Raw genomic sequence first — 25,514 nt, 5'->3', positions numbered from 1 at the left:
GAATTCAGTTTACCTTTTAGACATTTCGTGATGTCATCACATCAATAATACATTACCTAAATATTACCAATATACATTTTTTTTTCTTCCAATTAAAAGGACAAATGTAAAAAGCACATCATAAACACAGGACAATTAACACATAGCAATGATATTGTCACGGTTTAAGAACTTTTCAATATCATCTTAGTCAAATTTTTGTGTGCCTTGGTTCTGACTCTGAGGAGGTGTTGCCGTCACAGTGATGCAACCTTGTAGCGATGGTGCGGCGACGTGCGCTGGCGAGTTGTGCCAGCGCACCACATTCCCTTGTGTTGTGTTACCACAGCAGTGCGCCTCTGTCATGGCTCGTGCTGATGTTTTCGGGTTATGCGTGCACGCACGTGCGATGGGAACACCAACTCAGCTGGCCTGAACCCGGTTTATGAAGTTTGGGTGGGGCTGAAACGTTCTTGGAACGGGACAGAGAAAGTTTTTAAGCGGCCTGGGATGATTGATCGGTGCTCACTCTGGGGGAAAGCTATGCCCCTCCTCAGTGGTAATTGCAAGATCAAGATGTAATGGGTTAGGCTCACTGGGTGGCTCGTGCCCGACCTGGTAACGAGTTGTTAGAATTGATTAGATGAGAAGTCAGGGAGACTGGTTTAATTATGTAAAGTTGTTCTGGTTTTGGGGGCAGGAGAGACCTGAAGGTCAGTTTTAAAGTTTTAGATCGGGAAATTTTTGGCTTCCTTGTCTTACCATAGTTTTGACGTACCATATCAAATGTATGGTACACATTTGGAAATGAAACTGGGATTCAAATCTAACTTATCCTCAGTCACTATTGCAGGGTTAATATACTTTAACTGATTTGTCATTGCAAGTGAAGTGTGCATGTCTATCTGCAGCCTTTCATACATTGTGGTAAATAATTAGTGTAAAAAAAACATTCAAAAAGAAATAGTAGGCCTACATGGCCGGTATATCGGTATGTTTTTGGTGCTTTCCCTGTTTGTTCTATAGAAAGCAGTGTGCTACAGATTATGAGGACACTGGAGTTAATATGCTGTGCCTAATACTTTTCTTTTTTCCTTTTGTCAGTTTTTCATAATAATTTCTCTTAATAGGTTCATATTATCTTCTAGAGAGTTTTTTTAATGGGTCTAGTCATTTAAAAAATATTTTTATTAATATGTATGCTTTTGTGTTTTTTTTATTTAATGTTTTTTCAACCATGCTTATTCAACGTAACCTTCAGCCAAATGTATTTTTATTTATGATTTGTTCAATAATGTTTGTATTGACAATAGACGTAGGTATGTGTTTAATATCAAACACATATCAAATGAAAACTATACCTTCATGTTTTTATGCGGGCAAAAAAAGATAACAGTGGGAGCTGCATATCCAAAGGTTGACTAATTTGAGACAAAACAACATGAGACTCTCTGTGTGCCATGACCATTATCGTCATGTGAAGGTGCACCGGGATAAAGACAGAGGCTTGTAATAAAGCATTCAATATCAGGTGACCTGAATTTTTAAAATCTTGATTTGAAGCAAATCAAGGAAGGCCTAAACTTAAGCAGAGTTGATAATTCCAAAATATTTTATTTACATTTCTTCCTGCATTATATTTTATTCTGTTGAAGGTAATAAAAGTAAAATTGAGAGAAATTCATGTATAAACTAGGTGGCACTGCAAAGTTGAACTTTTATAACTAAAAATAAATTAAATAATATTTAATAGAATTTCCACAGAACCAATTTTCTGAGAGTCAAGTATGTACTCTAATTTTTTTTTTCAATATTCAATAATACGCTTGTGATTGAGCTTACTCCCAGTGACAAGAAGTTCTCTCCTGTTTTTTATTTACTCTCCCTTTTCCTGGAGCCTCTTCCGTAAGTCCATACCTTCTCTCACATCCAATATCCCTCCCTTAAGCCCAGTCCACCAAACACACTGGAGACTAACACCGCACAGCGTCCATTAACAACACAGGCGTGAGTGAGAAAAGTAACCTAGTGGCATGATGTGTAGCTACAAAATTATTTTATAGATAAAGTGTCAAAATATATATAATATTATCTAGTGTAAAACAGTATTTACATCTTTTTAAATTTTTAGGAACTGTAATTTTTATATCTCATGAATCTATATAATGATTAAAAAATGATTTTCCAAGAGAAAATAAAATTATTTTTGTCATCATAATGTTGGTACCATTTGTGTTAAACAGCTAAATTGTTCATACCGTGCATACCATTTGCCATCTACCAGACTGACAAGACAACACCGCCAGGTTTTCACACAAAATTCTTGGAGTCGTCAGGTATTAGTCTCCAAGTGTATTTGATTCCTCTCCCGTCCCATTCTCACCATGATTGCTTCTCTCTTTCTGTTTGTTTCCACTCCCTCTGGATCTTCCACTTGTGATCTTCCTCCCTCTGTACACCTCTCTGTGCAATCTATCTCCCAGCTTCCTTCAACCCCTTTCCCCCATGTCTTCCCAGTCTTTCTGCCTTCCTCCTCCTCTGCAGTCTAATAATCTTTTTAGCTATTTACCAAGCAACTAGCAAAGTATAGTTTCCATTTACTTAAAAATTTGATGTTATCTGTTAATCTGTATGGGTAATTCTCTCTTTTTAAAAAAAAAGTGTAAATGTTTTTCAGATATAGTGAATGATGAATTTGATTAGTTTTAGTCTTTCTCTTTAAAGGAAGAACACTCACCAAGCTTGCAGCCCTTTAAGGAGTTAATTACGGGGGTTTTAAATTTTTTTTTCGATGATAGTGATTTCATCCATGAAAGTGACATTCCCTAAATTATTGTAATTCTCGGAAATGAAATATTACAATGAAGTGACCCTTTCTTTGCAAAATATAATATAATTGCATTGCATTATCAATATCTTTATTTATCTTTAAGAGTAGATAACAGAGGCAGGTATCTTCCTAATTTAACTTCCACAATACAAAAAACTTAAAAACATTAAGAGCCAAATTCATTATTATCATTGACTATAAATAATACTTAGAAGTCGCCAAGCCATAGCAAAATTTCATTGCAATTAAGAACACTAGTAGGGCTGCCCGACAAGATGGCATTGTAATCCCCTCGTCAAGCTAGCAGCTCTGTTGTGCGGTGGGCAGTGAAAGGGCCATTCGTGATTACAATTTTTGTGTCTTAGAAATAAAGTTCACTGTAATCATGAATGGCCCTGGAGAAAACATACCAAAAACAAGCTGCCTGCTTCTTCCTTGGGATATCTGAGGTTGTGTTAACTAGCTTGTAATTTGATGATTTACATTTTGTGATTTATTTTATACTTACAACTGGAACACACACATTACCATTGTGCTTGTGTTGTGCTATTTTGGTGTGCTGGTTTTTAATTTAACATTGATTTAAAAGAACTAAACTATAATTTGGGTAATACAATCTTCAAGGGTTGAAGACTTTTACAAATTTCATCATAATAAAATTATATTTTAAAAATTGGTTGTCTGTAAAGTTGGTTTACGGTTGATAGTTTACTGTGACAACGTCATAACAAAACATTGATGAAATGATTGATCCAGAAGAAAATGAAATATCATATTCGGCTTGAGACTGAGCCGTAATAGGTTTTTGCAACCAAACCATTTAGGCATTAAAAATATTATATTCTTTGAGGAAGAAATGTTTTTAAAATTTTCTATCTTTTGTATGATAAAATCTACCTCTGCATACTTTCGTGAATAGAATTGAATCATTTTTATTGAATTATCACTATTTTGTATGGATACAAAGGAGTGAAATGAAATCTACAATTTAATTGATAAATTTACTTTTATTTACATTCATTAATTCAAATATATTTTTTACTTTTGTAGTGTCGCGCGCGCCGTATTTATTTTTACAAGTACAAAAATAAAAGTATCGTAGCGGCCGGGATTCGATCCGTCAACCTTTGGATCAATAGTCAGTGATGCTAACCGCACGGCCACGAGGCCATATTGATAACAATTATTTAAGATGTTTTATATATATATGTATATAAAAAAATACCGCTTATTAAAAAAAACTATATATACGAATTTGTAGTTCATTCTTTTGCTTTTGAACACAAGACTTAATTTTTTTTTTTTTAGTTTTTAATTAATACAACATAGAAAGCATGTTTTTTTTTTAAATTTTTGACGTGACGTCTAATAAATCGATGAATGCCGATTGCACGCATGAAAAAGTGTCCCGTAACGCACATTGTCCCACTACGGATGTCCCACTACGGATGTCCCACTACGGATGTGTCCTGTTATGCTCATTGTACGCATGCGTGGCATCTCTTTTCCACTCGATTGGAACAACCTTCGATTTGACTTTTCAATCATATTTTCGTCGTTTGAATTATTAATATTATGTAATTTAACGATCGTCCACCGATTTTAAGCACAATCGGTACGGTTATTTAAAAGTAATGTTGAATATTCAAATAACTTTTTTAACGAACAATGGTGTTTTACAGTTACATATAATTCAAATTACACCCGGAATCTTTTGCACAATGTTTTAAAAAATATTGTAACACATTATAAATAAGTTTGGTGTATTTAGGATGCGTATTTGTTATAAAATCGTGTTATAAAAACGGGCGGACTACATACGTTTTTAAAACTTCCACAACACAAAACAAAATTTTATTTATGGTGTGTGTGTATATATATATATATATATATCACAGGTCATATCTATGGGTATATCTTTAACCATGGATCCATAGAAGTGAAGGGTGGGCATGTTGTGAGAGTAGAAAAACAGCATCTATTATCTTGTAGATGTTACACTGCCGACAGGAACTGACCCACCCTTCAGTTTCCATTGATTGCTGACTTCTGCGCGCACTTCGTACCTTTTGACATCAACCCCTTCTACAACTTGGACCCCAACTCCATGCCGATTTCTCTGCTGACTTCATCAAGGAGATCTTTCCGACCTACGGACGTGAGAGTTAGTATTATTGTAGTTTCCAAGCCTGTCTCCTGCCGCCCAGAATGCAACTCACCTGGTATACGTTTTAAACAACCATTTTGGCAAGTGATTTTCAGTACAAACAAAAGTTTGCACCAAGTTGTCGAAGCCAGAGGGTGATTGTGTGGTCAAGAGATCAGAATGCTTAAGCTGGGAAGATTTGAAACATTTAACACCAGGCATTCAGCGGACATCACGGCTGTTGAAAGTGTTGTGCAACTGTTGTTCAAGTGTTTGTGTGCAAGTTATTGAATTAACAATGTGTAATGATGGTCTGAGTGTGTAGTTAGTCCAGAAAAAAAGGGCGTAAATGAATAACCAAGCCAAAACAAATTATTCTTTGATGCTGAGTGCCATGCAGCTGATATCAGTGTAAACAAACAAAACAAAAACTCTTATTTATGTAAAGTTTAGTGTGAAGGCATAGTTATCTGTGTAATTGGCTGTGTTGTGTCAGTGTTTCCTATATTGTGACGTGGCCGGGGGTTGTTGTTCGGATGTTAGGCTGTAATTTAATGGGCGCCACCACGTGTAGGGGCACGTGGACCCGGCAAGACTCCGATCCCAGGGCGTGACGTCGCCCGTGTGGAGACGTGACTCGTTTCCCCCTAATACTGCCTATGTAATAACCAGACCTATAGCCCGCTCTCAGCGTCGGGCACGCTTTAATCCCTACCGTGGGCTCTTAAGGCGTCCCACACGCCCCTAGGTACTCGGGTAACACACACGTGGCCAATCACAACACAAGGTACGGATCCGGGTTTTTATTGGCCCTGCATACACATAGACACGATAACTCCTTACACACCCCTAGTCTCGTCGTTTAACAGTCAAAAGCCTTACGGCGCAATAGGCTTAGGTGAGGCCGGCCACCACGTGGCCGTGCTAGAATGTTCGCGAAGGTTTCAAGTCCCGTTACCGGAGTTAACAGCTATTAATCAAACAGTCGGCTCCCGAGGTAGGCCCCGGGGATATACGAAAACGTTTTAGATTACTTACGAGTCAACAGAATTACCGGATCAGTTGAATATCAAAGTTGAAGTCCCCGGAGTGCGGCGTGCTTCCTACCTCGGTGAGCGCTAGAGATCGACTGGGGCGAGCAATGGCCGTCGGGGTGGCTAGACAATGACGCAGCGCGCCAAACGGAGGGTACCGTTATTCGGGCCGTATTGCGCCGAGGCTTACTCAAGAAAACCCTGAAAGCTATTCTTTAATTTCTTACATAGAATTATAAAATATAAGAATTACATTAGAAATTTATTATACAGTTCTAAATAAAAGATGAAGATCGGTTTTGCATTATGGCCTCGGCAAGTCTATGTCTCTGGCGGCCTGCAGGATATTTCATCAATACACTTAAAATTTACGTTAATTATTGAAATGACAAATATTATAAAAATAACAGGGGTGAAAAAGAAAAGCGAATTACAAACATCCAATTACTAATAATTTAGGGGTACGAAGCACTGATTCTACTGCGCCCTCTTCCTGTGGTTCGCGGCGCTCTCACACGCACACACACACATGTCGGCGGGAGATTCAAACGCCAGGGAAGGAGTGGAGTGGTGGGGTGTGATGGCATATCGAGCTGGGCGTAGCCCCGGACGATGTCAATTGCCCCCCCCCCCCCGAAAGTAGCTCGATATGGCCGCGCGCCGTTGACAGTTGGGTGGGCGTGGCCCGCAATGTTTACCTCGCGCACGTGGCAATGTTATTGTTTACGTCCGTGCGAGCAGGTGGCAATGGTGACGTGATGGGCGAGCACTGTTTACATGAAGGCGAACGACGATGTTGACATGATGGCGGGCGAGTAATATTTCCATGACGGACAATACACACGGGCAGAATGGGCGCTGGCTGACTAACCTTGGGTGTGGAGACCCACCAGTTGCTCCGGCTCCAAATCCGCGGCTGCTGCGGCTGCGGCGTCTGTTGCGTCTCGCAGCGCGAGGCGGCGCGGCGGTGGCCAAGGTGCCGGCCGACAGGAGCGGCGGCGACCAAGATCAGGCGGCTCGTGACAGGCAGGCAGCAAGCGCGGGCGGCGCTCGGCACGGCCCGGCTCGGCCTCGCAGACATGCGGGCGCTTTGGGGCTCGTAGTGACTGACGGGTGACAGGTGCACGGGTGGTTGTCACATTCGGTGGTGGGACGGTCGGGCGTCCAGGTGTCGTGGCGTCGACCTGCATTGCGTCAGGCGGGTGCAGGGAGCTCAGGCGACCCCGTAGCTGCGGTGACTTGAAGGCGCGGCGTCTCAATGTTGCCAACTTGTGGCATGCGCGTGGTGTCTCGGGCGGCGAGGCACTTGATCGGCGTACCGATACTGCGGCGCTCGGCATCGGAATCGGGCGTCGTGGCGTCTCGGTCGTTTCTGGCGTCGCGTCAGGCGGGCACGAAGGTGGCATCGGCGTCGCGCGCGTACGTCTCCTTCGGTCAGGTTCATCTGTCTGTGCCTCGAAGCCAGGCGGGCACAGAGGAGCGAACCCAGGTGGCGGGGCAGCGCTCAGGCGTCTCGGCGTTAGGGTCCTGAACGTCGTGTCGCAAAGTGTCTCGTTTGCGACCGAGCACTCGGGTGGCGGTGACGAAGGCATGATGACGTCGAAGCCAGGTGGAGGCGACAAGGTGGCGCGAAGTGTCGGCGTCGAGTCTGGCGGTGTCCGTGGCGAGTCGTGTGGCGGAGACGATGCGGGTTTCGCCGGAATGGACCTGGGTGGCGTCGGGACGTCGGTTCGGTGCGGTGGCAAGGTCATTCCGGCGTCGGGATGTGTCTCCGACACGAGGCGAGTTATGGACGGCGTCGCAGACTGCGGCGAGACGGTCGGCGTCGTGCGTCGCTCAGTTAGCTTCGGCGAGTCAAGCGTCATCACAGTCGGGATGAGTGGCGTCGGGTCGGCGAAACGTGGTCTTGCGTATGATGACGTAATCGGACCAGTGTCGGGAGACGTCAGGTCCACGAGAGGTGTCGAGGCTGTCGGCTCCGGGACAGGCGGTGGCAGGAGCGGAATTGGCGTCGGGACGGCGAGCGTCGGTGTCGAGATGAGTGGCGTCGGGTCAACAAAACGGGGTCTTGCTGGTAGTGGCGGGATTGGACTTGCGTCGGGAGGCGTCAAGTCGATGAGTTTCGGCATCAGGACGACGGGCGTCGGCGTCGGGACGACGGGCGTCTTAGTCAGGGCGGTAGGCGTCGGAACACGTGACGATGCGGGTGACGTCGGGACGTACCTTCGTGATGCTGGTGTTGGCGTCGTTGGCACGTGATGCGTCGGCGAGTCGATCTGCGTCGTTTTCGGCTTGGGCGGCGTCGAGGCGTGTCGTGGAAAAGAAATTTTCGGCGCCTCTGCCTGGTACTGCGCCTGGGCGGCTCGGTAGGCGGTACATGGTGCGCACGTGAAGGTGAAAAACTTGCGCAGTATGGTCCTTTCACGCTCACTGATACAGCTACGATGCCACAGGCTGGCACATTCCTGGCAGTGGTAGCCCTCGCTAATTCCTCCGGGACACGAACTAGCGCCACACTTCGTCACGCCGTGTATGCGGTACTCGGTGCAGTTGCCACACTCATACCCGGCGGCGGTCCTGCCATGCAAGTCCCAGCTCGGGCAGGGGTAGTAACACCCGATACACTCGTCCGGATACATGTCTACGCACGTGTTACTCTACACACGAACAGTCCTCACGTCCACATCAGCAACGTGTTACTCACTGCGCTCGGAGTGCGTTGTTTGTGCGCGGATTCCTGGAAGCGTGCGCTTGGCTGAACACGTGGCCGGCGCGCAAGAGTACCGTTATCCGCTCCGCTCGCTCCGTGCAACAGCAGCACATCTCCCTCGCGCCTCGGTCCTAATTATTCCTGCAGTTTTGTCACGCCCCACGCTCTTGGGCGCCACATGACGTGGCCGGGGGTTGTTGTTCGGATGTTAGGCTGTAATTTAATGGGCGCCACCACGTGTAGGGGCACGTGGACCCGGCAAGATTCCGATCCCAGGGTGTGACGTCGCCCGTGTGGAGACGTGACTCGTTTCCCCCTAATACTGCCTATGTAATAACCAGACCTATAGCCCGCTCTCAGCGTCGGGCACGCTTTAATCCCTACCGTGGGATCTTAAGGCGTCCCACACGCCCCTAGGTACTCGGGTAACACACACGTGGCCAATCACAACACAAGGTACGGATCCGGGTTTTTATTGGCCCTGCATACACATAGACACGATAACTCCTTACACACCCCTAGTCTCGTCGTTTAACAGTCAAAAGCCTTACGGCGCAATAGGCTTAGGTGAGGCCGGCCACCACGTGGCCGTGCTAGAATGTTCGCGAAGGTTTCAAGTCCCGTTACCGGAGTTAACAGCTATTAATCAAACAGTCGGCTCCCGAGGTAGGCCCCGGGGATATACGAAAACGTTTTAGATTACTTACGAGTCAACAGAATTACCGGATCAGTTGAATATCAAAGTTGAAGTCCCCGGAGTGCGGCGTGCTTCCTACCTCGGTGAGCGCTAGAGATCGACTGGGGCGAGCAATGGCCGTCGGGGTGGCTAGACAATGACGCAGCGCGCCAAACGGAGGGTACCGTTATTCGGGCCGTATTGCGCTGAGGCTTACTCAAGAAAACCCTGAAAGCTATTCTTTAATTTCTTACATAGAATTATAAAATATAAGAATTACATTAGAAATTTATTATACAGTTCTAAATAAAAGATGAAGATCGGTTTTGCATTATGGCCTCGGCAAGTCTATGTCTCTGGCGGCCTGCAGGATATTTCATCAATACACTTAAAATTTACGTTAATTATTGAAATGACAAATATTATAAAAATAACAGGGGTGAAAAAGAAAAGCGAATTACAAACATCCAATTACTAATAATTTAGGGGTACGAAGCACTGATTCTACTGCGCCCTCTTCCTGTGGTTCGCGGCGCTCTCACACGCACACACACACATGTCGGCGGGAGATTCAAACGCCAGGGAAGGAGTGGAGTGGTGGGGTGTGATGGCATATCGAGCTGGGCGTAGCCCCGGACGATGTCAATTGTTTGTATATGTAAGATATGAAAATAAATAGGACAAAAACTCTTATTTATGTAAAGTTTAGTGTGAAGGCATAGTTATCTGTGTAATTGGCTGTGTTGTGTCAGTGTTTCCTATATTGTTTGTATATGTAAGACATGAAAATAAATAGGACTTTAAATTACATTATTTAATTTAATAAAAACATCTGTACTTGCACTACCCTAACCTCGTCCTTTTTCATTTGGCAGTTACTTGACTTGTTCCGATTCAGAAGTTATGACTTGTTGAACGTAGCTGCACCATGGATCCCAGAATGCCATAGGAATCTTGTCCACCTTGTCAATACTGCCAACAAGTGAGCAGTTGATTTAACCACAGCTACTCAATATTCATCTCACGAGTGACCAAAAATGGCCTGTGCTCACACTTGGTCGGTTGGCTTAATTACATCAGCAGATTACAGCAAGGTCTATTATCCAGCTTCACCCCTTCTTCCCCTCGTTTCATTACCCACTTGCTCTATCTCACCTTTCTACAAACTTGAATCATTCTATAATTTTTACCTTCCCCCTTATTTTCATCCCATCCTTCCCCCTCATAATACTCATCACAGTCTCCCTCTGCCATGTTTTATCCTTGTTCTGCTTCACATTTAAACTTTTAAGTATGTACACATTTCTCATACCTCTGAGGGAATACTTTCTATAGGTAACTAGGCCTATAATGATTTTTTTTTCTTTCTGCAAAATATATATGTTATATTTAAGAATCTCAAAGTATATGAAATTCTGTTAAATACTTCGAAATATTCACTTTGAAAATTAACACCTTAAGCATGTTGCTACTATTGCATGGTGATACAATTACTGGTGTGTTATCATATGTATTAGAGCTAGAAGAGAAAGTACTTCAGTGAGTTAATAGTCAGCTGAATGTAATTGGTAATTGGTAGTGTTGTATTCAGGTGTTGACAAGTCAAGAAACTGCAGTTCCTTTTTATCAATAAATTCTTTCTTTAAGTGGAATGTTAAGAAACTTCTTTTAGTAATGATAACTTACAACAGTGGGAGAGAGAGAGACATCCCAATTTTAGTTCTTCATTTTGTTTCGAAATCACACCAGGGAAGTGTTAGGATGATTTTATACTATTGCCCAACACTTTTCCCCCCTCTCCCCTCTTCAACAGTAACAATGATTTTGGGATTTTGTGTGTTTTAATATTTAACGACCTTGCTGCAGAAAAATAAGATACTAGGTGTAACAAAATATAGTACTAAAAATTCCAGGCACGTTAACGAGATCAAAACACATGTGTTTTGTTAAATAACAAACCACTTAAAAGGATCTAGACAACATAATTCCTCCCTTTTACTAATATACCATTGCTCTGTTTCATACTGCTGTGTAGCATAATTGGTTTGTGTTCCATTGTTGTATTGTTCAATTAATAGCTGTAGAATAATTAAAATTACTGCGGGAATATGCTGTGCATTTGTGATAAGACTTGTAGCCACCTAAGTGTGTAAGTCATCACTTTTGTCAATCATTGTTCATCCAGTCACTCTCAACAGGCCGAACACAACCTATTTCACTGACAAAAAAGCACAAAGAGCCACTCAAATTTTTCAGCGATTCAATGTACAATGAAGGAACTTCAATACAGAATCCCAGGTTAGCCTACTATTATCATTTTTGTAAGTGCTCCCTGTTTGAATTGGTTAGCAGCCTAATAAATTGTATAAATTAGATTCTTATAAGGGTCATTATCAAAAAAACGTACAATTTCATAGCATAAAAATATTTCTGAAAAATTTCTTTTAAACCTTTTCATAAATAGTTGTAGAAGAGATATTACATTTAGTAATTGATTTATAATATTGGTCAAGATCATATAGTTCTGTATCCTTTTTTTTTTATTTGAAAAAATTACTTGTCCACGGATGTGACAATATGGTACACGGACATGACAACATGGTACACGGACATGACAACATGGTACACGTCCATGACAATATGGTACACGGACATTACAACACTGTACATGGGCATGACAACATGACACACAGTCATGACAACATGATACAGACATATCAAAAGGATATGATTGAATTAAATGCCTATTCAAAGGAATTTGTACACAGCTATCTGTTTGTGATTTAAAGTACATTACCACTGTGTGAAGTGTCACTTGATTTCGAGAGCCATCTAAGTGAACCGACTGAACTTCTGTAGAATATTTACAGTTGTAATTTTCTGAAAAGTCTACATGCAAGAGGACTTCATCAGCAGACAAAGAATTCTTTATGTCACTTGTGATTCTGTGCTGGTGGTTTATGTTAGCTGTATGCTGCCTAAACTTGTCAAGCAGATTCTCAAAATCTGACACCATTTTCCTTTTAGTACTGATAACCTCTTCTTTTACAGTTTTCTGGCACTGGCAAATTTTAGCTTTTGTGACAACTTCTACTTTTTTGGTGACCCACTGATAATATGTTACTTCTTCATCATCAAATGCATTCCACTGTACATTATAGTCTTTGCAGGTATAACATGTTTTTTCCAAACATTTTTCCTCCAGTTTTTCTTCACATGTAATCCTTGCAAGAATTTCATTGGATGATTTTTCTGCAATCATCCGAAGAGTATTTAATTTTTTTACCATTAGTTCAAAGTTTGCATGAAGTTTACACAGGCAAGTTTGTCTGCTCGTGCAATCTGGCGCTATAATCCAGAATGGACGTGAGTGACAAAACGTAGTGTAACTTACATGTTTCCGTTCTGGGTTGCTTGCTTTATACTTTTTATGAAGATTTTTTAATGAATCGCAGAGCAGCCGCTTTTGCTTCTTCTGTTTGTGTCTTGTAATTGTCTCTTTCTTTCCACTGCACATCCTGCTGTTTTCATCTCTTTCCAAGAAACTGGCAACATCATTTTCTGCTTGCTTCATTTTATTTGCCTTATCATGCATTGCTAGTGTATTTTTCACTATCCTTTGAGAGGTCAGTGAACCAATACAGTGAAGGAATCTGTATTTCTTGATTATTTTTCCTGTAATCATTCTTACTCACATGTTTTTCTTGGCTACCGAGTGTATTTGTTAAAAAATTTTCGTAGTTGTTTACTTAACACAGAGCAAAACTCAATGGTTCTTCTAACTTTCGGACTCACTCTATGTCCTTTAAGTAATTTCCGTACTTCTTTCTTCGGTGTATCTTCCTTTCTAGTGTCTGCAAGTCTGTAATACTTTTTTCTATACTTACTTGCTTTTTTCTTCAATGCTTCATTTTCTTTTTTAAGTTTTGTCATTTGTTCTTTGAGTATTTTCATATTGTTTCTCATCCTTATTTTGCCAGCTTGTACCCTTGAAGAGGAAGGTACAATCTCTGGTGTATGTGGTTTTTGTGGGATGTGAGGTATACGTACTGTAATCAACTCTGGTTCCATTATTTTTCTCTCTCTACATTTTTTTGGCCCTTTCACGCCATTCCTTCCGCATCTTTCTTTTCTCCCTATCATTCATGTCTGTAATTTTTTTCTGTAGCTCTTTTCCTTTCAGCATCTTTTTTCTTTAACTCGCAATGCTTTTCTGGGTCATTCTTTAACTTTTCTCTAGCACGTCGCATGCTTAGTTTCTTTGTCTCTCTTCGTTTATCTAGTTGCTTGTTTGATAGTTTCTTTTTTACAATTTTTCCCATTTTAACAATTCACTGAAAATAAGAAAACAGTGTTTTTAAAGTTGCAGCAATAATGAATAATGCCTTATCAAACAAGGGGGAAATAATGCACTGAGTGACTTAGGCTTCTATTGTTTTTGTTAGTAAAATACAGTAAACTCCTGCCAGTCTGTGGTTCGGGAATCTGAAATACTCAAAAATCAGGGTATTTCCGAAGTTGCTTGATTGTTATTGTCTTGATGTGTTGCAAGTTGTATTGTCACGCTTAGCACGATTTGTGGTTTAGAAACAGTGGAATGTTTTGTCATTTTAAAGAAAAACAAAAATTCTAGCTCTCATTGTGCAGCAGCCCTATCTGCCATTTGATGTGTTAATTTCTCAAGTGACTTGTTTATTATGATGTTAAGGTGTTCTACATTTTCACAAACTTTACAGACCTCATTTTTAGAACTATACATTTTTTGGTACATTTTAATAAAGAATATTCAAAAATCTGAAAGTCATAAGACACCCTCGGATATTTGCGATAGTTTACTGTACTTAACATGGAAATGCTTTCAATCAGTGTCTCAATGTTATAATCAGTTTCATAACACTTTACGTCAGTTGGAAAATATAACTTAACCAGACTATTTAGAGTGTCACTGAGCTTATGATATCGAAAAGTAAGTTATGTAAGCTAAATATGCTAGAAACTACAAAGCAAATAATAATATAATCATGTCTGTGGACAAATGGTCATGTCTGTGGACATGCAATGTCCACGGATGTGAAGTCCACGGACAGGATGAATTTGTCAATATTTTGCAGTACAGAGAAGATATTTGAGGTTAAGAATACAATGTGTACAATAGAAACATTTCATGAGTAACAGCAATCATATTTAGGATAAAATTGCCTAAATACCTTTTTCTATTAGTTTGTTTAATGCCACAGACGTGACAAGTTGATCTAAACACTGCTAAAAATTTGTGAACAAATGTAGAATATACCATATTGTAACAACAAGACATAACATATATTTGTTCCTGTGCACAAGATGGCTGCTCTTTTGTACTACATTCAATAACAATTGAACAGTGGCGCATTCTAGTGGCTTTTTTAAAAAGTTTCATTCATGTCCACGGACAGGACTCTAAACCTTGTGACGCATATTAAATAAGTCATACAATAAATAATAATTTGATAAAGACAAATGTAATCCTGTATGTGTATTCTAAATATTTTTATATTTCTACACTATTGGTATCAATTGCCATTAAATGCTGAAACATGACATTACATAAAGACAAAATGGTAAAACTGCAGGTTGTGACATGCCACGGACGTGACATTTACTACTATGTAGAATTTTTAAAAATATTCATTACTTTTTTTACACATTATGATAATCTTACATTATGTTCTACAAGTTATAATATTAGTTTGATACCATAAACTAAGTTTTATATGTACAATTATGTTCATAATAATGTGTGGACAGTGTTTTGTACGTTTTTTTGATAATGACCCATAAATGTATTACTTTAAACATCAATATTTGTACTTAATAGTGGTCAAAAGTAAATAATTGACCAAAATGTATACTATTAAATGTACATGCTCTTAACATATACCACAGATTGATGCCTCATAGCTCATGTTCACATAATAATTCCAAAATTATTATTAATAGATAAAATAAGAATAGTAAAACCAAAATTGAGAATTAAAAAAAAATTTAAATTGTAACTTTTTGAGAAAACCAAATTTGGAATTTTCCATCACAGTAGGTATTTGATATATTTTAATGATCATTTCCAAAGGACAAATATTTTTGTAGATCAGGAACAAACAAAATTAGTTTTGTTTTATGAATTGTGTGAATTAAAAACAAACACTCATTATATATTTGTGTGTGTGTGTGTGTGTGTTTGTACACTTCATGTACATAAGTTATAAAAAAAATCACTGAAATCGAAGTGGGTCAGATAGAATGTGTGTGCTGATTTGTTGTGGAATCACCCATAAAGTTACGCACACTTTTAGGCTTGGATCCAGAAACCTATATTAATTAATAACAATTTATCATTAGTATATTTGGCATTATATTAAAATTATATATATTTGAAATTGTACAGTATTAATATTTTACATTTTTATTTAAGTTTTCTATTTCCACCTAGAACAGACAGAATCCTTTATTAGGGTGCCTGTAGGCCACAAAAAAAAAGGAAAGTCACAAAAAAGTGGCTAATCTGAAGGACTGGTTAAGAAAGTCACAAAATGTTCAGAAATAAACAGTAAAGGTGCTGGAAGTAATGAAAATTTAATTTCTAGCAGCCTATTACTAACTTGCATTTTGTATTTGGATGCCTCACTTCATTTTATAGAGGCACTTAAAAAATAAATAGTTGGAGACTGTTCACTTAAATCATGTGGACGTAATCTTTGAAAAGGTTTTAGCTTGCAAACATAAAAATCGAAAAAGTTTCCAGATCGGCATCGCCCATACCACAGCCATGAAATTTACTTCCTCACTACTTTATTAAGCTTATTTTGTGAACATCCACTAGACTCAACCGTTCAATACCATGATGAGGGATCGACTTTACATTGGCAACCAATGAATTTGCTTCTGTGTACCATTAGAGAAAGGCAAAGTTGTGAGCACCTTTAAAATTCTAGCCAATATCAATACTGTTACGATTTACCGTGGGTTAGTAAAGGATAGCCCAATTAAAGATTTTATTACACTACACAGTTTTATTTATTGCCACTACTTTGTCACTTACGAAAGTCTTCTAAAATGGCAAATAATTAATTACACTTAGAGAAAGGTCTATTCCCCAGTCACTCGTTCCACACACCTCGCTGGGCCACACCTCTGGCGCAACTCTCGCCGCAGCGCCCCTCCTGGGTCTCCGCCGCGGGGCTCCGTCGCCGCACTCCGCCGCCGCCGTCGCACTTCCCCTTCGTTGAGATCCCACTCGACTCCTCGTTCGCAACTTCGCTCGGGACTCCGCCGCGCCCGCGACTCTATCGCCCGGAAACTTCGCCGTGGGTAAAACTCCCGACTCCACTGAACTCACTCACTCCCTGCCCTGGAACCTTCGTCCAAGGACTTCGCCACTCTGCCGCACCCGCGGCACTATCGCCCAGAAACTCTGCCGTGGGAGAACTCCCGACTGAACACTCCGAACTGACTCACTGCCCTGACGTCCTCGGGCATATATATAGGCCCCGGCGCAATTCCAGAACTCAAGAGAGCGGTTGGGGGCAGTCGCGTCATCGCAAGCCGTCCCGGCAGCAGAAATTTCTCGAAAACACGTGTCGGCGGCTCGCGTAACTCCGCAGCTGGCAGGTTTCGGATGTCAAACTAACAGTGCCACGCGGGAGAGCGGAGGGCTGGAGGAAGATAAAGCGGCGACATCTCATGTTACGCGGCATGTGATGCAGCCCAGCTAGCTCTGCACCTGCGTGTGGCATGGCCTTGCTAACGTTCGTAACAATACTTTTTCAATATGAAAAGCTTATAATATTCTTTGTGGTTTTGTCCATGGGACCCACTATGAGTTTTTGTCCCTCTGCGAAAAAACACTAATTTCTCTGTCTCACTCAAGTGCTGACGTAACTGACAAAATTATTTCATCGCTATGCTTCAAGACTAGAACAATGGTTAATAATACCTCAAAATTATGTGTAAAACACATGAAATATAATACTATAACAAATACTAGACAATTATGTTTGGCTACCTTTTAATCTAGCCTATGTGCAGAAATAGGTGAAAATAACTTAAAGGCTTTTATCAAAATATATAAAACAAATTATTTTAATTAAATACATCCAGATATCAATAAAAATAAACTAAGTTTCGTTAAATTGTCTGCAGTGAACATCTACCTAGAGAAAATAAGCTAGCATACATCAAACCTTAACACATTAGTAAAATGTCTTAACTGAACATTAAAAAAAATGTGGGAGGTGTGGCCCTTTGCAACGCCACACAATCTTCTGTAGGCCTTTATTTACTTTCTTCTTGTATTCAGTTAATTATCAGATGTTGTGTGGTTGTTTCAGTAAGGTCTGTTGTACAATATTCTATTTGAAACAAATGTTTTGTAAATGTTGGTCCACACAACAAATTTTTATTATTTAAAACAAAACTGATATGAATTGTACTGAACACAACACATTAAACTTAAACCATTCATAAAACAATACCCACTGGCTGGTTGCAAATGTTTATGTATTATGTTATAGATGTAATAATATTGTGTGAATACTAATGCCTCTTTTCCGATCTCAAACTGGAAGCTTTGCTCTCTTCTCCTCACAATATCTATGTGAAGACTTCTGCTTCTTTTTCCATATCAAACTGGAAGCTTTCCTGATAGTTTTTCTTCATCCTCGGTTTTAAAACACGTTGGCCTTAGTGAATGGGAGCTATTCCACCGTAGCCTCTGCTGGCTCTGTGCTGTTGATGTGCTTGTTATGAAGTGCTGCAGGGTCAAACGGTGGTCAGAATTAGTGAACCTATATTTGAATATCAAAAATTTGCTTACCGGTAAATGCTTTTTGAAATTTAATATCACCACTTTACATCTGGTTAAACCATTATCATTTTCATTCAAACTCAAATAATGATAAAAAATTATTAAAATTTCTTTTTACAACTAAGCATGTATCTACTTATGTTATTTTTGTAATGATACAAAATTATAAAATTTCATTATAGAGATCTTGTAATAACATAACAAGCCCTTGCTTATTTCACATTATTTTTTATATCTAAACAAAGTAGTGGACAAAGTAGTTTTAATTTTTTTTCACACCCCATAAGCCATTTGCAAGAGCTTTAGTTGGTCTTACATGTACAACTAAAGTTATTTTTTTCTCTAGATGCCTCACTACCCAATGACATGTATAGACAATTCTCCTACATACACAAGCACTGTTAGGAATGTCTTTGTACAGATGCTGTCACCCGCAGTCTCTGGTTCGGGACCCGGGATGAGCCCAGTGATTGCTGGCGGGATTATTTAGTGGGTTACGTTATGAGAGGGCGCAAGGCTAGCCGTTGTGGTTGCGTGGGTCGTCGGCTCCAGACGGGATGACTAGACTTGCGGTGATAATTAATTTATTAACTTCTGGCAGCGAAACAATTTTACGGATTTACCAGAGTTTCCAAATAAGCCTGTTCATGTGCACTGTTCTTACCCGGTAAGAGCATAATTCTTCTCCCAGAGAATTATCTGTTGCTTGTTGTATTAGCTGGAACCTTGTGTTGATGCCACCACACACTTCACATAGTCCTTAACCACCCATACTATCAACGTTTGTCTCTGTTACCATGCGCTGTGGAGCACAATCGCGAATGTAGTCGTCAGCCTAATCAGGACACACTATTTTGTTTTTTTCCCGTGGGACGGAGCGTCCGCCCTAGGCCGCGTTCTGTAGTCTACTGCCTGGCGGCGGCGCGAGGGGTGCGTTCCGCCATCGGGATCCAGTGCTGACGGGGTGGGGACCGGGCTGTACTGCCGCAGGAGGTACAACGTCACAGAGACCTCTCTTTGTTCGTCACTGCTTGCCCACACTTCTCCCCTCCACTGCTGCTCAATGTTTACTCACCGACCTCTCCTCTGTTGGATGACTGAAGGAAGCCTAGACGTACCGACAGATGAGTTGGTTTTTTAATTTATATTTCAACTAGCTGCAGTACCCGGCTTTGCCCGGGCTGAACACCGGGTGATATATTGTCCGCGAGTTACAGCAAAATGGATAGCGATATGTCCAGTATGTTGGACATTAAGAAATGACACATAATTACTGTTTGTGTATCTGTGACCTATGATTTTCTGTTTACCCATAGCGATCGGTTGAAAGGTTTAGAAGTTGATGCGCTACTGCGCCATCTAGCGGCGAGTTACAAAAAAATGGATGATAAAAACACTTCGATGTGCCAACTTTCATGGCGATCGGTCAAACGGTGCAAGAGTTTATCGACGTCATACATACCAAAATCCAATTATATATAGTCTTATATTTCAAAATTTTGGGGCTTTCACTTTTGCGAAAAGTGGATTTCAGGACCTCGAATGGTTTGGAACACTCCATCTTGAAAGAAATATTTGAAATTCCTGAAATTGTCGAAATTTTGGGGCTTTGTCCCCAGAGGGGGAGTGGTGATTTTGAGGACCCTGAATGGCTGGGAAACAATAAAAATCGAAAGAATGATATTTTAAATTTTTTAAATTTTGGGGTTTTGACCCCTGAGGGGGGGGGGGGGGGGTGATGTTGAGGACCCCGAATGGCTCGTAAACACTCCAAATCAAAAAAGAATAGGTTTTTGGAAATTTTGGGAATTTTTTTAATTATTGGGTCTTTGACTCCTTGTGGGGGGAGGGTAGTTTGAGGACCCCGAATGGCTTGGAAACACTCCAAATAGTAAAAAAAAAGTATTCTTAAATTTAAGAAATTTTTCGAAATTTTGGGGTTTTGCATTCCCCCAATCCCCTTACCACAAATTTGTTGGAGAACACGTCTTTGGGTAAACGTTCTGCCATCCCCCGGACACTTTAGTTAGTAATGACTTAATTTTAATACAATTTCCTCCAATTTTTCGAAATTTTGTGGCTTTCACTTTTGAGAAAAGGGAGGGGGGGTGGAGGTTCAGGACCTCGAATGGTTCGGAACACTCCATCTCGAAAGAAATTATATTTGAAAATCCTGAAATTTTCGAGATTTTGGGGCTTTGTCCCCAGAGGGGGAGGGGTGATTTTGAGGACCCTGAATGGCAGGGGGAAACACTAAAAATCGAAAGAGAATGATTTTTGAAATTTTCTAAATTTTGGGGCTTTGACCCCTGAGAAGGGGGGGGGGGGGTGACGTTGAAGACCCCGAATGGCTCGTAAACACTCCAAACCGAAAGAGAATAGGTTTTCAAAAGTTTGGGAAATATTTTTATTATTGGCTCTTTGACTCCTTGTGGGGGGAGGGTAGTTTGAGGACCCCGAATGGCTCGGAAACACTCCAAATAGTAAAAAAGTATACTTAAATTTAAGAAATTTTTGAAATTTTTCATAATTTTGGAGTTTTGCACTCCCCCCCCTCCCACAAAATTGGGTGCGAAGTCGACTTTGGGTAAAAGTTCCACCATGCCCCGGACACTTTAGTTCGTAATGACTTAATTTTAATACAATTTTCTCCAATTTTTTGAAATTTTGTGGCTTTCACTTTTGAGGACTTTTTCAGGACCTCGAATGTTTCGGAACACTCCATCTCAAAAGAATAGATATTTGAAATTCCTAAAATTATCGAAATTTTGGGGATTTTTCCTAGAGGGGGGCGGGGGGTTCTAGGACCCTGAATTGCTCGAAAACGCTTAAAATCGAAAGAGAAAGATTTTTTAAAAATTTTAAACTTTCGAAATTTTGGGGCTTTAATCACCTGGGGGGGGGGGGGGGGTGCGGAAGGGGGTGATGTTGAGGACCCTGAATGGCTCGGAAACACTCCAAATCGAAAGAGATATAAAGGAAAACTTATTACCTACCTATGAATAATTTTCTAAATAAATTAATAAATAACTCTATGTTTAAGAACTTACGTACATACATAATATTAAACTTCAAACTATACACACCAAAAAAAACTAAGGATGTTTGTGAAACTATTTTTTATTTGTCATAATGTTTAAAACATTTGTAGGATTTGTTGATTGTAAAACTGTGGTAGCCATATTCCGCTTATCCAAAGGAGTATAGAAATTAATAGAGATATCACTCCCTGTACACACCACAAATCTTTGAATTAAGTAAAAAAAAAACATAGTCCAAAATGAAACAAAAAGTATAAATAACTAATTTGTCAAAAAAAATTATTCAACTGGAATGACAATGTTAACATCCTCCTGAAATTAATAGAAGTAGGTAGGTAAGAATATATATATATATAAGAAAAGAAATTAAATTAAAACATACATAAATAAAATTATCTCACACTCAACCAAACATAATGTTTAATATGAAATAAAGGAAGATGGCAGTTACACGTAACTATTCTAATTAATAAAAAAAATTGACCTACCTGAAATAGTAAAATTCAAATTTTTCAACAATATATTACATAATTGATTAATATTTCTGGTCTTCGGTCTCGGTAGCCCTAAGACTCTTGACGCTCAGCAGATAAATTATAAACACTAAACCAAACTCCTTGCAAATAAGTTATAAGTAGGTACTGTAAAAAAAATAATTTAAATTGTAATATACAAAAACGGTATTGAAAATTGAAACAAATATGGCGACACTACAAACTGTCAAGATATTTATTTTTTTCTTACTCTCTACTTAGTTCCTTACAATAGCAAAACGTAACGTAATGGCTTGAAAGCTATTGCTTGGCAGACATAGAGGAATGACACTAACAGTTTGTATATCTATGACACACGTTACATAAAATTAAGATATGTTTTTTTAACTCATTTAAAATTTATTTTTTTTTAGACAAAAGATAGCCTATGTCCATCCCGAGGATATAATCTATCTCCTTGCCAAATTTCATTACGATCCGTTCAGCCGTTCAGCCGGGAAAAGGTAACAAACAGACAGACAGACAGAGTTACTTTCGCATTTATAATATTAGTAAGGATTATATATTTCATTTAGTAAGGATCTTTAAAATATGTTTACTGAAATAACTTAGTGGTTAAGATCGCTGTTTTAACAACACACCATTCTTTAACAACTGATGAATTAGTAGAACACATTCATTTATTAATGTCACTAGGGAAACAATACACTGATTGTTTCTCAGTCCAGCTGCGTACTGCCTTAAGAAACAATACACTGGATTGTTTCCCAGTCCAGTTGCGTACTGCCTTAAGGGGACTGGGAATTATGAAATTGTTTAAAAAAAACATTTTTTATGTTTTTGCAGATTATTTTTCTTCAGACTGTTAGCTTTAAAATGACATATTACACTAAGGGTAAATACTAAAATAATTTAGTTAAAAATAATAATTTAAAAGTTGTGATTTTCAGGAAAAACCATCAAAGTACGAAAACAATTACAAAATTCAATGTTCAATAACTTTTTATTTTAAAATGCTATTATATTGGGACTTTTATAGTTAGAAAGATATTTTTTCCCTCTTTCGATGTTGGTATTGGAAACCATGTTGAGGCTGTTGTTTGTTTTTTTATAGCAGCTAATACACACTAGTATTTTCAAGTAAAATTTTCAACCACTTTTAGGTGTTTTTACATTTTGTATATTTTCAGAGTCCTTCTTTAGGGTTTAAAATGACTAAAAGTAAGAAACTCTTCAAAAAGAGGACAAATGTAGGCAAACAAAAGCCTATAGTAGTGTGTGAGCCACATGGTGTTGAGGTTATGAATGAACCAGTTGAGGTTAGTTCCAACAATGAAGTGCTTCAGTGTTCATCTGAGAAGAAACTCAATGTAAATATTTACAACACATTTGAAAATAACTGTGACTCAAATGAAATTATTAATTTATCTGTTTTACAAGAAGCTATTCAGAAGTTTGTTGTCTGTAAAAGTTGCAGTGGCATTGTTTCTCTATGTTCAAAGAGAGGTGTTGGTCTTGCCTGTGAAATGGTTTTGCATTGTAGTGTGTGTGAGGAGAAACTAGAGTTTTCTAATAGTAAGAAATATCATTATTCTACAGAAAATAAAAAAGTAAGCTATGATGAAATTAATTTGAGACTGGTTTATGGGTTACGTAGTATTGGGGAAGGAGGTAGAGCTGGCGAGAAGCTTTGTGGTGCCCTGAACTTACCCAAACCTCCATCGAAGTTTCAACGCTATGTAAGCATTTTAGGTTCTGCTGTAGAAGAAGTATGCAAAGACTCAATGAAATCAGCTATGGAAGAAGCAGTGGCACAAAATAATAATGATCGTGATTTGACAGTTGCCCTTGATGGGTCGTGGCATCGTAGAGGGCATGTTTCACTGAATGGTGTTGTAACATGTACGAGTGTTGATACTGGTAAAGTTATAGATGTAGACATTTTATCAAAGCACTGTACATGCAAGGATAAACTAAAAGGTCAGCTTGAAGAAGCATGCACTGCAAACTACAAAGGCACTAGTGGTGGCATGGAGGTTTCTGGTGTTGTAAACATTTTCAATCGATCCATATCACAGTACAATGTACGATATACAAACTATTTAGGTGATGGTGATTGCAAGGGACACAAAGCTGTTCTTCAGGCTGCCCCTTATGGCGATAAAACAGTATCAAAATTAGAATGCTTAGGGAATGTACAAAAGAGGATGGGTACTAGGTTGAAAAATTTGAAAATCAAATTGCAGGGAAAGAAACTAGAAGATGGCAAAGTTTTTGGTGGCCGAGGACGAGTTACTGATTCAGCCATAGCGGACATTCAAAAATATTATGGTTTGGCAATAAGAAGAAATTCAAATAATCTTCAAGGAATGAGAGAGAGTGTATGGGCAGAGTATTTCCATTTACTATCATCGGATGAAGACCCCCAGCATGGACTCTGTCCTAAGGGTTCAGAAAGTTGGTGTAAATATCAGCGTGCAAAGAGTAAAGGAGAATGTTATAAACATGCTGATCACTTTCACATTCCTCGTGTCGTGGTTGAAGAAATGAAACCCATATTTAGAGACCTAAGTGAGCCCGAGTTTCTGAAGAAATGTTTATATGGAAGGACACAAAATCCAAATGAGAGTGTAAACAGTGTTATCTGGAACAAACTTCCCAAAACTACATTTGTTGGTTTCCGTACCTTGCATTTTGGAGTGTGGGATGCTGTTGCATCATTCAATGATGGAAATTTGGTGGTGTGTCATGTGTATGAAAGATTGGGTTTCCCTCCTGGTAAAAATTGTGTGGAAGCAATGAAGAGACTAGACAGCTACAGAATAGACGAAGCAAAGCGTGTGGTGAAAAATATTGAAATGAAAGCCAGGCAGAAGAGGAATGCAGCAAAACGGAAGTTGGAGGATCTATATGAGCAGCAAGAAGACCCGGATGAGCCATCATATGGAGCTGGAATGTATTAGAATGTTAAGTGAGATTGTATTGTATACAGTATTTACTTTAAATGCATTTTTCTCAAAATAAAAATTTTCTCTGCAAATGCCCCTTTTTCTCAGGAACTATTCGAGATAGAATAATGAAACTTGGAACATAAATTGCTAGTATGATTATGCGACTTTTAACACAAGATTATTTTTCTAAATTAATTAGAAAAAATGTTATTGCAAAAAATATTGATAAAATTTTGTAAAAAAATTTTAAAATGCTAAATATTTTCCCCCCCCCCCCCCAATTATACCACAACACAATACAATTTCCTTATGTCTATTCCATAAATAAGGCTTCATGAATACGTAAAAAAAATTTCAACATGCTGTGACAAAAGGATCCTGAGAAAATGGGACATTAAGATGCTAATTTTAACACTGTCAAGATAGGGCATTCCCGGTCCCCTTAAGAAACAATACACTGGATTGTTTCCCAGTCCAGCTGCGTACTGCCTTGGGGTACAAGTAAAAAAAAAATAATGAGAAGATACAAATGTGAAGCGGACGAGAGACAATAGTGAATCACGACTTTCAAAGTAGAGTGATGTATGTTATAACACTTTTTTGCCTAAAACTTTTGCCACAGTTTTTGTTATTATTTGTTTGATAGTTATTGCATTTAAATTATTGTACAGAATTCTGTAATGAGATAATTATTGATGAATTCTTTAATGATACATAGACCATTTGCAGTTGAGTAAAAAAAAAATCTATTATTCTTAAAGTACAAAACACTCACTTTTATATTTTAACTGAAGTACTAAATAATGTGTTTAGG

General features: G+C 39.3%; 1 protein-coding gene across 4 annotated transcripts in view; it reads left to right on the top strand.

Annotated features, from left to right (window-relative positions):
- The window catches only part of LOC134531118 (WW domain-binding protein 4-like), a 142,825-nt gene that overhangs the window by 11,005 nt on the left and 106,306 nt on the right, over nt 1-25,514 (top strand). The window lies entirely within an intron of this gene.

The sequence above is a fragment of the Bacillus rossius genome, chromosome 3 (genome assembly GCF_032445375.1).
Source record: "Bacillus rossius redtenbacheri isolate Brsri chromosome 3, Brsri_v3, whole genome shotgun sequence".
Classification (NCBI taxonomy): domain Eukaryota; kingdom Metazoa; phylum Arthropoda; class Insecta; order Phasmatodea; family Bacillidae; genus Bacillus; species Bacillus rossius.
Note: the sequence above shows the minus strand (reverse complement) of the source record. Positions and strands in the feature narration are given on the sequence as shown.